At 45.6% G+C, this 12,851-nt stretch overlaps 1 protein-coding gene across 3 annotated transcripts in view; it reads left to right on the top strand.

Annotated features, from left to right (window-relative positions):
* The first annotated feature begins 639 nt into the window (after window positions 1–639).
* Window positions 640–12,851, top strand: part of GATAD2B (GATA zinc finger domain containing 2B) — a 98,677-nt gene continuing 86,465 nt past the window's right edge. Inside the window, exon 1 of one of the 3 annotated variants that reach the window (XM_072732358.1) lies at window positions 640–915. The gene's annotated coding sequence lies outside the window, so the exon portion shown is untranslated. The remainder of the gene's footprint in view (window positions 916–12,851) is intronic. The other 2 variants (XM_072732360.1, XM_072732359.1) reach the window with 2 other exon arrangements.

The raw sequence follows: 12,851 nt of genomic DNA, 5'->3' as shown, positions 1-12,851 counted from the left end.
CTGGGGTGTCAGCCGCACCCGGGCCGCGGGCTTGTACCGGGGGGGGGGGGGGGGGGCGGACACCGCATCCACCGTTGGAGGCCCGGGCCCCCGGGCTCACGGCCCCGCCGCCCCGCCCGCGCCCCACGCACACCCGGAGGCCACGCCCCGCACGGACCGCGAGGCCCGGCGCCTGCCGCCGCGGCCTTCGTCGGGTTCCGGGGCTCGGTCGCGATGGGCCACCCCCACGCAGAGCCCAGCGCTGCCCGCCAACCTCCATCTTTGGAGTCGGGAGGATGAGAGCGGGCTCTGGGGATCCCGGTGTGGGGTACGGGGTACGGCGGCTGCCTGGGGACCAAAACGTCTCCAAGGGAAAGTTGCAGCCTGAAGCGATTTTTTGACCCCCGACACTTAATGGGCTGCCGAAGACCCGGATGTGTCTGGGACTGGCCGAGGTACCCATTAACGCGCCCCCGCTAGACCATCCCCCTCCTCCGCGCACGATTGGGTGCTGCGGCCGCCAATCAGCGCTCCTCCAGCCACTCACTCTTCAAGGGTGGGGTGTAGTCCCGGCATCCCGCCTGCTATTAGCGAGGCCTGGAAGAAGAGGGCGGGGAGGCCGGCTGAGGTCGCCCAATGGGCGTCGTGGCGTGTAGGGAAGGTGGAGCCCAGGCGCTTGGCAGCTGCCCAATCAGCGTCCTTGTTTGTGTGGTGCCGCCGCCGGTGCAGCCGCCGCCGCCGCCGCCGCTGCCCCCCGTCTGTACCGCAGTGTCTGCTCCGCCCGCCCGCCCCGGTCCGGCCCGCCCCCCTCCCCCACCCCCGCCCCCGGTCCTGTCGGCGGGGTCCGGAACCCACTGTGCCGTCGCCTCCCTTTTTCGACGCCTCCGCCGCCGCCTGAGGAGGCGAGCTCGCCGGGAGTTACACCGCCACCGCCAGGTGAGGAGCTGTGGCCTAGGCCCGCCCGGCCTCCCGCCCGCCCGGGGGCGGCGAGCGGCGAGGACAGGAGGGAGCCGGGAGGCGGAGGCGGCGGCGGCGGTGGCGGCGGCGGCGGCGGTGGGGGAAGGGCAAGGTGGAGGGCGGGGGAGGGGAAGCGCCCGCGAGCCGACGCCCGCCCGCGCGCCCCCGCCTCGCGTCCCCCTCCCCCGCCCGGCCCCGCGCGCCCCCGCCCCGCGCTCCGCTCACCTCGTCCCCTCCCCCGCCCGCGCGCGCGCCCCGGCCTTTCCCTCCGGCCTCGCGCGCCCCCGCCTCGCGTCCCTCCGCTTCTTCTGCTTTTACTCCCTTTCCCCTCCCGCGCGCCCCGTTCCCCCGCCATCCCCGCTTCCACTCTCGGTCTCCTGCCCGCCCGCCCGGCGCCCCCGCGCTCCTCTCGAGCGCCCCCGCCCCCGGGGCTGCCCTCGGGGCTGTGGGGGCCGCTCCCCGCGCGCCGGCCAGGCTCCTCTTTCTTCGGGGGCAGCGCTTTCCTTCGGTGCCCGGGAGCCGGCGGCGCGGGACTTGGAGGACTTTGTGGCTCCACTCGCGGGGACGCCGAGGCGCTGGCCTCCCGCTGGGCCGCCCGCCGGCCGGGACGGCGCTCCCCCTTCGCCGACCCCCGGCGCGCAGGAGCGGGCCCGAGGGCGGGGGCTGTCGGTGGGGCTCCGGCTGCCCTCGGGACGGATTTCGGGCTTCCGATCCGCGGCGGTTCCGAGGGCTTTTGTGTGCGTGTGCGGAGGTTCGGCAAGGAGGGAGCCGGCTTCCCGGCCGGGCTGCAGCGGGCCTCCGGGGTCGGGGCAGGTCTCTCGTCCGTGTCGACGACGAGCTGATGCTTCTGAGTTTTTGAAACGTTTTTATTTCAGAAAATTTAGTGTTTGGTAGACTGCGTGCGTGTGATTCAAAATGCAGGCTCCCCTCTCAACTTCTCCAGCCACCCAGCCTCACTCCCTGGTGCCTGGTTTCTGATTGTTTTCTGGCAGCAGCGTGCTGCCTCCGTGTTGGAGACTCACCTCGTGGAGTGTTCGTGCTCACTTTTTTTGGTTTTTTCTTTGATACATTGACCTAAACTCTTCCTTGAAGTCTGACTCCCGTTTTCGGTGCCGGAGTGGTCAGCATTTGTGCCGGCGTGATGGGGAAGGAGGCTACTTCGGGAGCTTCTAACGGTGGTGCTATGGAAGGCCTCCGTGTATTTTAAAGGAAGGCCCACGTGTGTAGGAAATGGTGCTGCTTTTAGGTGACTGATATCGAGTCTGTATTTGAGGATGGGCTGGCTCAAGGATAGTCTTTCCTTGGGCTTTTTAAGCAGGGTGTATGAAGAGTGACTTAGTGGGAGTACTGATCTGGTCGTGCTGTCTTCCATTTTTAGAGGAATATAGTTTTTTAGTCTAGGGGCAGTGGTATAGCCATCATGGGCACTCATGAAGCAGAGAAACAATCAGTGGGAATCAGAAGGCCAGACCTGTAGGCTGAGTGACCCAGTTTGAGAAAAGATGAGGCTTATGGACCTTTGTTCTGCTTCTTCCATGAGAACACTTTCAATAAAGTGAGAGGGATTTGTAGCCGACAGCAGCATCCATCTTTATGACACTGTGGTTTGCCTCCCCTGACTGTGATGTCTGTTAACTTCCTGTTTAGAGGCAGTCCGAAAAGGCTCTAAACAGAGGCTGCACTCAGATACTTGTCTAGGAACAGTACTGACCAGGTACCCTGATCAGCGGTTCAAGTCTAAGTTTTGGCAGTAACTTTTACTGCTGTGTTTAGCATAAGACCACGGGTGTGGGGAGAGAAGATGTGAAAGATTTTTTTGAACCTCATAGTCTTAAAGTATATTCAAAAGCCTGTGTGCTATCCCTCTTTCTCTCCGTCTTTTTTTTTTTTTTCTTGGACAAATGTTTCCAATAATCCCCCCCACACTCCCCCAACCACCCACCCCTCACACACCACCTCCTTCTTCTTTTTTCTGTCTGGGCTTGGCCAGACCTTCAGGTTGGATTTTGGTTACAGAACAGCAGCGTGGGGGGGGGGGGGGGGGGGGGAAGGGTGTCAGTGTGTCATTAATAGTATCCTGATCATATGCTGGCACCTCTGGATTCATCCTAGCTTTAAGCAGTATGTTGTATGTAAACCAGGCCTCTTCCTTCAATTTACTGTTCCTTATCTTCCACACCTACTGAGCTGGAGGGACATAGGTGGGGAACATCAGTTGTGTGCTGTCCTAATTTCTAGACTCAAGTATAGTCCATGTCAGTCAACCCATCGGGATAAGCATGTTCACAGGCAGACACTCTGCACTCAGAATACTTATGTTGTTTGGCTCATCGAGAAAAGCCAAACCAGCTTGGATTGATTAAAACAACTGCTAGAGAAACTGTAAGATTTTTTTTTAAAGATATTATTTATTTCTTCATGAGAGAGAGAGAGACACACACATAGGCAGAAGGAGAAGCAGACTCTGTGCAGGGAGCCCAATGTGGGACTCGATCCCGGGACCCTGGGATCATACCCTGGGCCAAAGGCAGGCGCTAAACTGCTGAGCCATCCTGGCGTCCCAGAAACTGTAAGATTTGAGCCTTAACTAGGTCCTTAACTAGGACCAAGGAATTGTTTTCTCCAGACCTTTTACAGTACTGAAAAACTCTGAAGTAGTTTGGAGGGGAGGAGGGAAGAAAAGACACACCCAGATTGACTATAAATCTAGCCCTGGTGTAAAACTGTCCACTTCTTGCTCAGGAAAAATCTAACCTATCAGAGGATGCCACACAAAGTTGCAGTTCCCTTGCATTGGTTAAGCTTGAGGAAAGATACATAAGGAAGTTCAGTTTTTGTTGAAAAGGTGTGCCTTTTAGGGGGAAATCTTCTATTAGCTGTATTGTGTGGTTTAGCCTCGGTATCCCAGTGATATTTTCTGTAGGTATTGGTTAGCGATTTTGGTGGCTTCAGAGTCCTTGAAGTAGAGACAATCCTGTATTTGTGTAATAATGATGAAAGCATTGAAGAATAGATCTGATTTGAAATGCTCCATCCTCATGTTCCATTTCTTACTTTCTTATGGATATTTAAAATATTCCTATGTAGTTTTGAATTCATTCAATAGGAAAGGAGTGACTCAGGGTCATTAAAAAGCTTAACTTGTCTACTTCTTAGATGGTATGTCCCTCAAAATTCTCTGATCTTTGTCATTGCCTTAAGTTGCCATTAACTGGCAAGAACCTATCAAGAGTTGTGAGTTATAGTACCAAAAGCAACAGATGAATAAGAACACATATTTTGTTGCTTTTGAAGTATGAAACTGGTCAAATCCAGACCTGAAATAGTAATTGCAGAAAGTTCTTTGACAATGTATAAGCTTAATTGTTATTAGTACTAACCAGTAAAGTGTTAACAAAAATGACAATACTTTGACATTCCTGAGCCATTCTCTTCTTGCGTTTCACATTTGAATGGTATACATTTTAAAATAATTCAGGTTACCATTACTTGAAACCTGAAAGTCTTGCTTTAAACCACCTGATCATAGCTTTCTTGATCTTGTTTCATTTTGGGGGAAGTGTTGTTTTTTTTTTTTTTTAAAGATTTTATTTATTTATTCATGAGAGAGAGAGAGGCAGAGACACAGGCAGAGGGAGAAGGAGGCTCCATGCAGGAAGCCCAAAATGGGACTTGATCCGGGGTCTCCAGGATCACATCCTGGGCTGAAGGTGGCGCTAAACCGCTGAGCCACCTGGGGTGCCCAAGGCTCCTCATTTTTATATCCCCATTTCTCTCAGTACAAATCTGTTCTGACAGTGACCTGTAAGGTCTTTAATGATCTGCAGTTGTCCCCCCTTCTCTGTTGATCTGTTACCTTCCTCTTGCTCACTCCATCCCAGCCACCTTGACTTATTACTTAAATACATCAGTCACACTATCTTAGGACCTTTGCATTAGCTATTCCCTCTAGTGGAAAATAGCTAGTTTTTCCTACAGAGATGATACAAATGACTAATTTCCTCACCTTCAAGTCTTTGCTTACATATGTCACTTTTTCAGTGAGATCTCTTAAAATTGTACCTTCAGTTCCCCCCATTTCTCACTCCTGATTTTTTCCATGCTCTATTTTCTTTTTTTCCCCAGTGCTTATTACTTTATAACATTTGTTATATTTCTTGTCTTTTTAAAAACTTTAGTGAACAGATAGCGCATTAGTTTCACAGGTAGAGTTAAATAATTCATCAGTTGTGTATAACACCCAGTGCTCATAACATCACGTGCCCTCCTTAATTGCCTGTCACCTAGTTTACCCCCTCCCCCCATCCTCCTCCCCTCCAGCGACCCTCAGTTTGTTTCAAAGATTTAAGAATTTTTTTAAAGATTTTATTTATTTATTCATGAGAGACACAGAGAGGCAGAGACAGGAGGAGCAGGCTCCATGCAGGAAGCCCAATGCGGGACTCCATCCCAGGACTCCAGGATCACACCCGGCTCCGAAGGCAGATGCTCAACCCCTGGGTCACCCAGGCATCCCGAGTTAAGAATTTCTTTTGGTTTGTCTTCCTCTGATTACTTCCCATTCCGTTTTCCTTCCCTTCCCATATGATTCTCTGCCCTGTTTCTTATATTCCACATATGAGTGAAGCCATATAATTGTCTTTATCTGGTTCACTTTTATTGCCTTTTTAAAAAAGTTTATTTAAGTAATCTCTACACCCAACATGGGGCTCGAACTCACCACTCTGAGACCAAGAGTTGCATGCTTCTCCAACTGGGCCAGCCAGGCAACCCCTCCCCTGCTTTTTTTTTTTTTTTAACATTTATTGCATATTGCTTCCCCTCCTATGATACAAGGTCCATAAAAGCATGGATTTATTTTGGTGTTTTAACATCTAATATGGTACTTGGTACCTAGTTAATAAATATTTGTTGATCAAATAAGAATAATAACTGTTTTCTTAATCTCATTGTTTATTACAAAAGTACGAAATGTGATTAGCATAATATGGGATTTTAAAGTGTGAACTTTGAAGCGTCATACAAATAATGTTGATAAAATTATTGCCTTCCCATTGAAATGGTAAATAACACTTGATTATTCAGAAAAATCTTCTGTGTACTCAACATTGATTATCACATCTCTCCTGAACTCCCAAGTTCTTGCTTCTGGTTTTCTACTGTGTGCTGAACATAGCCACCTGTGTTCCATTGGTACCTCACACTTAGCGTTTTCATCATCAGCTTCCCTTCTCTGATTCATGGAGAATCATTCTCTGATTCACCTAACCCAGAGGTGGGAGCATCGTCGTCCGTTCTCTCTTATCCATTACTTTCTTTTTTCCTTTTTTTTAAAAAAGATTTTATTTATTCATGAGACACAGAGAGGTAGGCTCCCTGCAAGGAGCCCATGTAGGACTCATCCCAGGATTGGCATCACAACCTGAGACGAAGGCAGATGCTTAACCACTGAGCCACCCAGATGTCCCTCTTATCCATTACTTTCTAAATATTTCTGAACCACTACCTCTTTCTCTGTCTCCATTGCTGGTCTCCTGCTTCAGGCCTGCAACTCTTATTTGGGAGATTGCCAGGATATCTTATAGTTCTCTTTGTTTTTAATTTTGTTGCCTTTTAAACTCTCAATCTTATTGTCTTCAAAATGGTCTGACATAGAGATCTGATTATTCTCTTGGTCTTTCTCAAAAAGTATTCAATAATTTCCAGTTGCATAAAGATAAATTTTATTTTTTTTTTTTTTTTATTTATTATTTATGATAGTCACACAGAGAGAGAGAGAGAGAGGCAGAGACACAGGCAGAGGGAGAAGTAGGCTCCATGCACTGGGAGCCTGACGTGGGACTCGATCCCGGGTCTCCAGGATCGCGCCCTGGGCCAAAGGTAGGCGCCAAACCGCTGCGCCACCCAGGGATCCCTAAAGATAAGTTTTAAACTTTGCATTGTGTTCAAGCCCTGTAATCTTGGCCTTTGCTTTTCTATCCAGCCTTACATTTCTCCCTTATAGCTTATACATGAGCAGATAAAGTTCTAGTTCCTAGATCAGTTTCCATGTCTCCTTTCAAATATTACTTTCTGGGAAACCTTCCCCTGACTTTCCCAGAGAGACTTACATTTGCTTTCTTCTTTGATCTCACTCTATAAATGCTATTTGTCTCCCCCCCCCCCCCCATGGTCTGTAAACATCCTGAAAAATACATTTTTTTATTGTTGTGTCTCCAGTGCCTAGGATGGTACTCATCATTTGAAAGATAGTAAAGATAGGAATATGAGAAAATATTGCATACATTTAGAAGGCACCTCTTTTGTTATGTTCTGGGGGCAGAAGAACAAAGTCAGAGTCCTTATACTGCCATTTATTGTCTGTGTGACCTTGGTTTAGTCCTTTGAAGTCTTCAAGCCATAGTTCCCTCACCTTAGAAATGGGTATCAACAGCTGCCTTATCTCTTTGGTTAGGTTTAGGTTCCTGTGTCAGTCAAATGAGATTATACATAAAGGTGCTTTATAAACTGTAAGGAACTGTACAATCATTAATTATTATGTGCTGACACAAGCTGAGCTTTCCTCACAACTCCTTTTTTCTTTTTCATATTGAAATGAGGCTTATTTTTTAAATCATTGAAACCATAAATAATACTCTTCAGCATGCATTCTGTTCATAGCCATTTTCATCAGTATGTGTGATGTACCCCTGAATATCACCTTAAATGGGGAGGATTTAAAGGCTTTCCCAGTATCTCAGTGGATAAAAAAGGTTGCAAAATCCTGGGAAGTTACTCTTCTCGAGGAATGTTTCAGTCATGAGTTCTGTAATTTTTTTCTCAGGTTTTTTTCCTCAGATTTTATTTATTTGAGAGAGAGCAGGTGGGGAGAGGAGCAGAGGGAGAAGGAGAAGCAGGCTCCCCGATGGTCAAGGAGCCCTATATGTGGTTCAATCTCAGAACGCTGAAACCATGAACTGAGCCCAGGGCAGATACTCAACCCACTGATCCAGGTACCCCTCTCAGTATTTTTGGATTGCATTTTTGCAACTTTCAGAACCTAAAATGAATTTTTATTTCTTGGTTTTAAAGATTTATTTATTTATTTGAGAGGAGAGAGTGTTTGCATACGTGCATGTGCACAAGCAGGAGGGCCAGAGGGAGAGAGAAATTCGAGCACTCTGTGCTGAGCACAGAGCCCAATGTAGGGCTTGATCTCACGACCCTGAGATCATGACCTATGATCACCACCTGAGCTGAAACCAGGAGTTGGATGCTTAACTGACTGCACTGACCAGGCACCTCTCAAAAGGAATTTTTTTTTAAGATTTTATTTATTTATTCGTGAGAGACCCAGAGAGAGAGAGACAGAAACATAGAGGGAGAAACAGGCTCCATGCAGGAAGCCTGATACGGAACTCTATCCCCGAGACCCTGGGATCATGCCCTGAGCAAAGGCAGACACTCAACCGCTGAGCCACCCAGGCATCCCTCAAAAGGAGTTTTTTTTAATTTAAACTAATTTTTTGAGGACTTTCTTTGTGTAAGGCTTTGTACTACTTTGGTTCTTAAGGTAACTGTACAGATGAGAAAGCCCAATTCCCAGAGACATTGTCATTTTGCTAGAATCTAGTATTTGAACAACTCTGCTTGATCTCATAGGTTGTGATCTTAACATCCTCCTAACTTTCCTTTTTTTTTTTTTTTAATTTTTATTTATTTATGATAGTCACAGAGAGAGAGAGAGAGGCAGAGACATAGGCGGAGGGAGAAGCAGGCTTCATGCACCGGGAGCCCGATATGGGATTCGATCCCGGGTCTCCAGGATCGCGCCCTGGGCCAAAGGCAGGCACCAAACCGCTGCGCCACCCAGGGATCCCCCTCCTAACTTTCCTCATAGAGTTTTGTTTTGCCCTAAAAAAAACAAAAATAAAAAATAGAATAGTAATAATAAGTATTATGTGAAAAAATTATGTGGTCTTTTTTTTTTTAAGTTATGTGGTCAAATAGTGTTTTGAAAAATAAAATTCTGGGATAAATTATGTTAATGCACATTTCTTTATTGGCATGACTTCTCAGAGCCTTGCATGTTTAAGTATACATTGTACATTGGGAGAGGTAAAAGAATGGCTAAAGTATGCAGAGGTCCTCAAAATTATTTGACTGTGAAAGAGCTTCTTAAAGTATTGGTGATCTCCGTGCTCTGAGAATACTGCACTTTGTTATTCTGCTTTCCTCTTTGAGTTAAAAGTTTTTTAAGGGTTGTTACTGTGGAATGAGGGAATTGATTGCTTTTGTGTGCTAGTTTTCCAAAGAACTAGAATGGTGGCATTAATAAGCTAGATATGTTTTGGAAACTTCACTGGTATGATGGCTGCCATTTTCCCCTCATGAATCTTCCAAGGCAAATGGCACAGCTCATGCAACTTGGCTCCTACTTTCAATGAATTCCCAAGAGGATAACTGAGCTTCTGTCCCCTCCATCTTTAATCTAATGTGCCAGAAGCTGGAGAGTGCAATTTTGTAAGTGAATAGAAACCTTTGAGCCTAGAGCAAGAAGCTCTTCCTTTCTGTGAAGATGTTAGCATAGCACTACAGAATCTGTAAAGCCCACCATCGGACTGTGAGGCACACAGAAGGACTTTTGGTTTTCGGTCTTTTTAAGATGATATGTTGATCTTGAAATTAAAAATAAAACAGGGCACCCCCGGTGGCGCAGTGGTTTAGAGCCGCCTGCAGCCCAGGGCGTGGTCCTGGAGACCCTGGATCGAGTCCCACATCAGGCTCCCTGCATGGAGCCTGCTTCTCCCTCTGCCTGTGTCTCTGCCTCTTTCTCTGTGTCTGTCTCTATGAATAAATAAATAAAATCTTAAAAATAAATAAATAAATAAAAATAAAACAAAAGTTGGAGAAATTTGTCCTTATATCTTTTAAAAGTATAAAGGTTACCTGAATGGTATTCATCCCTGAATTTGAAACTTTTATCTCAGAGTTTGAGCTACCTGTGAAAATATTGAAAATGTGGGGTGACTGGGTGGCTGAGTCTCTTTTATTATTATTATTATTATTATTATTATTAAAGATTTTATTTATTCGCGAGAGACAGAGAGAGAGAGAGAGAGAGGCAGAGACACAGGCAGAGGGAGAAGCAGGCTCCATGCAAGGAGCCCGACACGGGACTTGATCCTGGGTCCCCAGGATCAGGCCCTGGGCTGAAGGCGGCGCTAAACCACTAAGCCACCCGGGCTTCCCCTCAGTCTGTTAAGCATCTTAAGCTCTGGTCAGGATCCTGGGGTCCTGGGATTGAGCCCCACATCATCGGGCTCCCTACTCAGTGGGGAGTGTGCTTCTCCCTCTCCCCCTGCCTGCCACTATCCTGTTTGTACTCATAAAAAAGGAGGTGGGAGAAAGTATTGAAAATGTTTCCTGAATAGGATAACATTTTTTGGAGGGAGGGGCAATTTTCTAATCATCCTTTAACATTTATTTGGCTAGATTGATGTATTGTTATTAAAAAGATTGAAGTAATTGATCTTGTATATTCCTACTGCCCTGGACAGGTTGTCTACAAAGACCCTATATTAGCTTCTATGAAAATTTGATGTGAGTAGCTTACCACTCTTGCCATATACTAGATTTTGGCTAATAATAAGTGTCCGTGCATAAATTAGTAGTTACTCTGATGCCATTCTTTTCTTATTTTATAATCCAGGTAGTAAAGAATGCTCAGTTTCTCAGCTGAATGCATTATAAATTTGAAAGTTTTGGTTTTTTGGAGTATTTTAAATCCAGGTATTTTGTGCCAAATGAGTGGAAACTAGAATATTGGTGTCTTATTGCATTAAGATTTAATATTAAATTTTCATTAGCCTTCATTTTTAACTCTTTACCTTCTGCTTGGAGAGCTATTTCCCATCTAAATTATATAATGCATTGATATTGAACTGAAAGGTTTCAAGGAATATGGGTGACTGGAAAAAGATTTTTTTATTAAAATTGTGTTTTGCAGTGATAGAAACATCTTAAAAATAACAAGTGCATCTTTGAAAAACCATGAGGATTCAAGAGAATAAAATCTTTCTAGCCTAAGTAAGGGTATCAAATTTCTTTCATCTAGTGATTTACTACAGATCTTATTTAGGTACCATTTGTTTTGAGCTGGGTTTCCTTTTTTTTTTTTTTTTTTTTTCAAGATTTTATTTATTAGAGTGCAAGCATGCCGGAGCAGAGGGAGGGGCAGAGGGAGAGGGAGAAGCAGACTCCCTACTGAGAAGGGAGCCCAAGACCTGAGCAGAAGGCGGACTCTTAACTGGCTGAGCCACCCAGGCACTCCTGGTTAGGAGCCAGTTTGATTGTTGTATGACTGTTGCGTATCAAGGCCTTGATATCTATCTGGTATTAAATTTTAAGTTCTGAATTTTGTCAAATAAGGAGTAGTGGATGTCACAGAAGAGTATTACCAAGGTTAGAACCTGGACAGTCTTCATTCCAAATTAAACCTTGTATTTTGGCTGGGTCAATACCTGATAATATTCATAGGAGAGAGTAAATTATAATATGGTAAATAAAATTCTATCAAAAATATATTTTTTAAAGATTTTATTTATTTATTCATGAGAGAGACAGAGAGAGAGAGGCAGAGATACAGGTGAGGGAGGAGCAGGCTCCATGCAGGGAGCCCGATATGGGACTTGATCCGGGACTCCGGGATCATGCTCTGAGCCAAAGGCAGATGCTCAACTGCTGAGCCACTCAGACGTCCCTCAAAAATAAAATTTTAAATCTTCTGTAGTTATGTGATTTTCTGTATATGGTTGAGTTGAGGGTGTGGAAAAAACTGTATAAGGAGTACTGCTATAGATCAAAGCATTATTATAGAAGGACAGTGAGATTTTTTTACTCTTTTTTTTTTTAAAGATTTTATTTATTTATTCATGAGAATACACAGAAAGAGAGAGGGGCAGAGACACAGGCAGAGGGAGAAGCAGGCTCCATGCAGGGAGCCCGACATGGGACTCGATCCCGGGTCTCCAGGATCATGCCCTGGGCCGAAGGCGGCACTAAACTGCTGAGCCACCCCGGCTGCCCTTTTGTGTGGTTTTCAGTCATGTTGTATAGCTTTATAAATTTTTTTTTTAAGATTTTATTTATTGACTCAGAGACACAGAGAGAGGGGCACAGACACAGGCAGAGGGAGAAGCAGGCTTCACGATCGAGATCAGGTCTCCAGGATCACGCCCTGGGGGCGCTAAACCACTGAGCCACCCAGGCTGTTAATTAACTAAAGAATCCTTTGGAAGTTGTCGTTTTAGTTTTGTTGTTACTGGGACTGCTTAGCACACCTCAGTGTGCTGCCTAGACTGTGCTATGTTAGCTTTTGGTTGCTAGTCTGAAAAGCTTTGGTGTGGTTCCCACTCTCCCCCCGACCCCAAGCCTCCCCACCTCTGAACCAGCCATTCTCAGTGTGATACATAAATTGAATTCTATTGTCTGGATATGAAAGAATAGTCTAGTATTGCTACTATTCTTGGTGGATATTTTTCACTTAATTATTTGAAAGTTTTCCTTCCTTGGTTAAACTAGAATATCTTTTGGTCACCGTAATGACTAAAAGTATAGGTCTGTAGTCAAAGTCCTGGTTCAAATTTATACTCAACCACTTAACTTGTAAGACCTGTTACTTAACTTTTCTGTGCCTTGCAGAGAGTAATTATTCAGTAAATGTTAGACATCCTTTTAAAAGATAATGGTAAATTTAGCACATAGTTTGTGGTCAGATATACATAAACTTACCATTTTAACCATTTTTAAGTGTACAGTTCAGTGGCATTACTGTATACATTGTAATGTATATTATATCCATACTGTATATAAATGTGTATATTTCTCATTGTTGTGCAACTATCACCACTACTCATCTCCAGAACTTTTTCATC

This window comes from Vulpes vulpes, chromosome 13, assembly GCF_048418805.1.
Source record: "Vulpes vulpes isolate BD-2025 chromosome 13, VulVul3, whole genome shotgun sequence".
Classification (NCBI taxonomy): Eukaryota; Metazoa; Chordata; class Mammalia; order Carnivora; family Canidae; genus Vulpes; species Vulpes vulpes.
The sequence above is the reverse complement of the archived record's forward strand: the minus strand, read 5'-3'. Positions and strand labels throughout refer to the sequence as shown.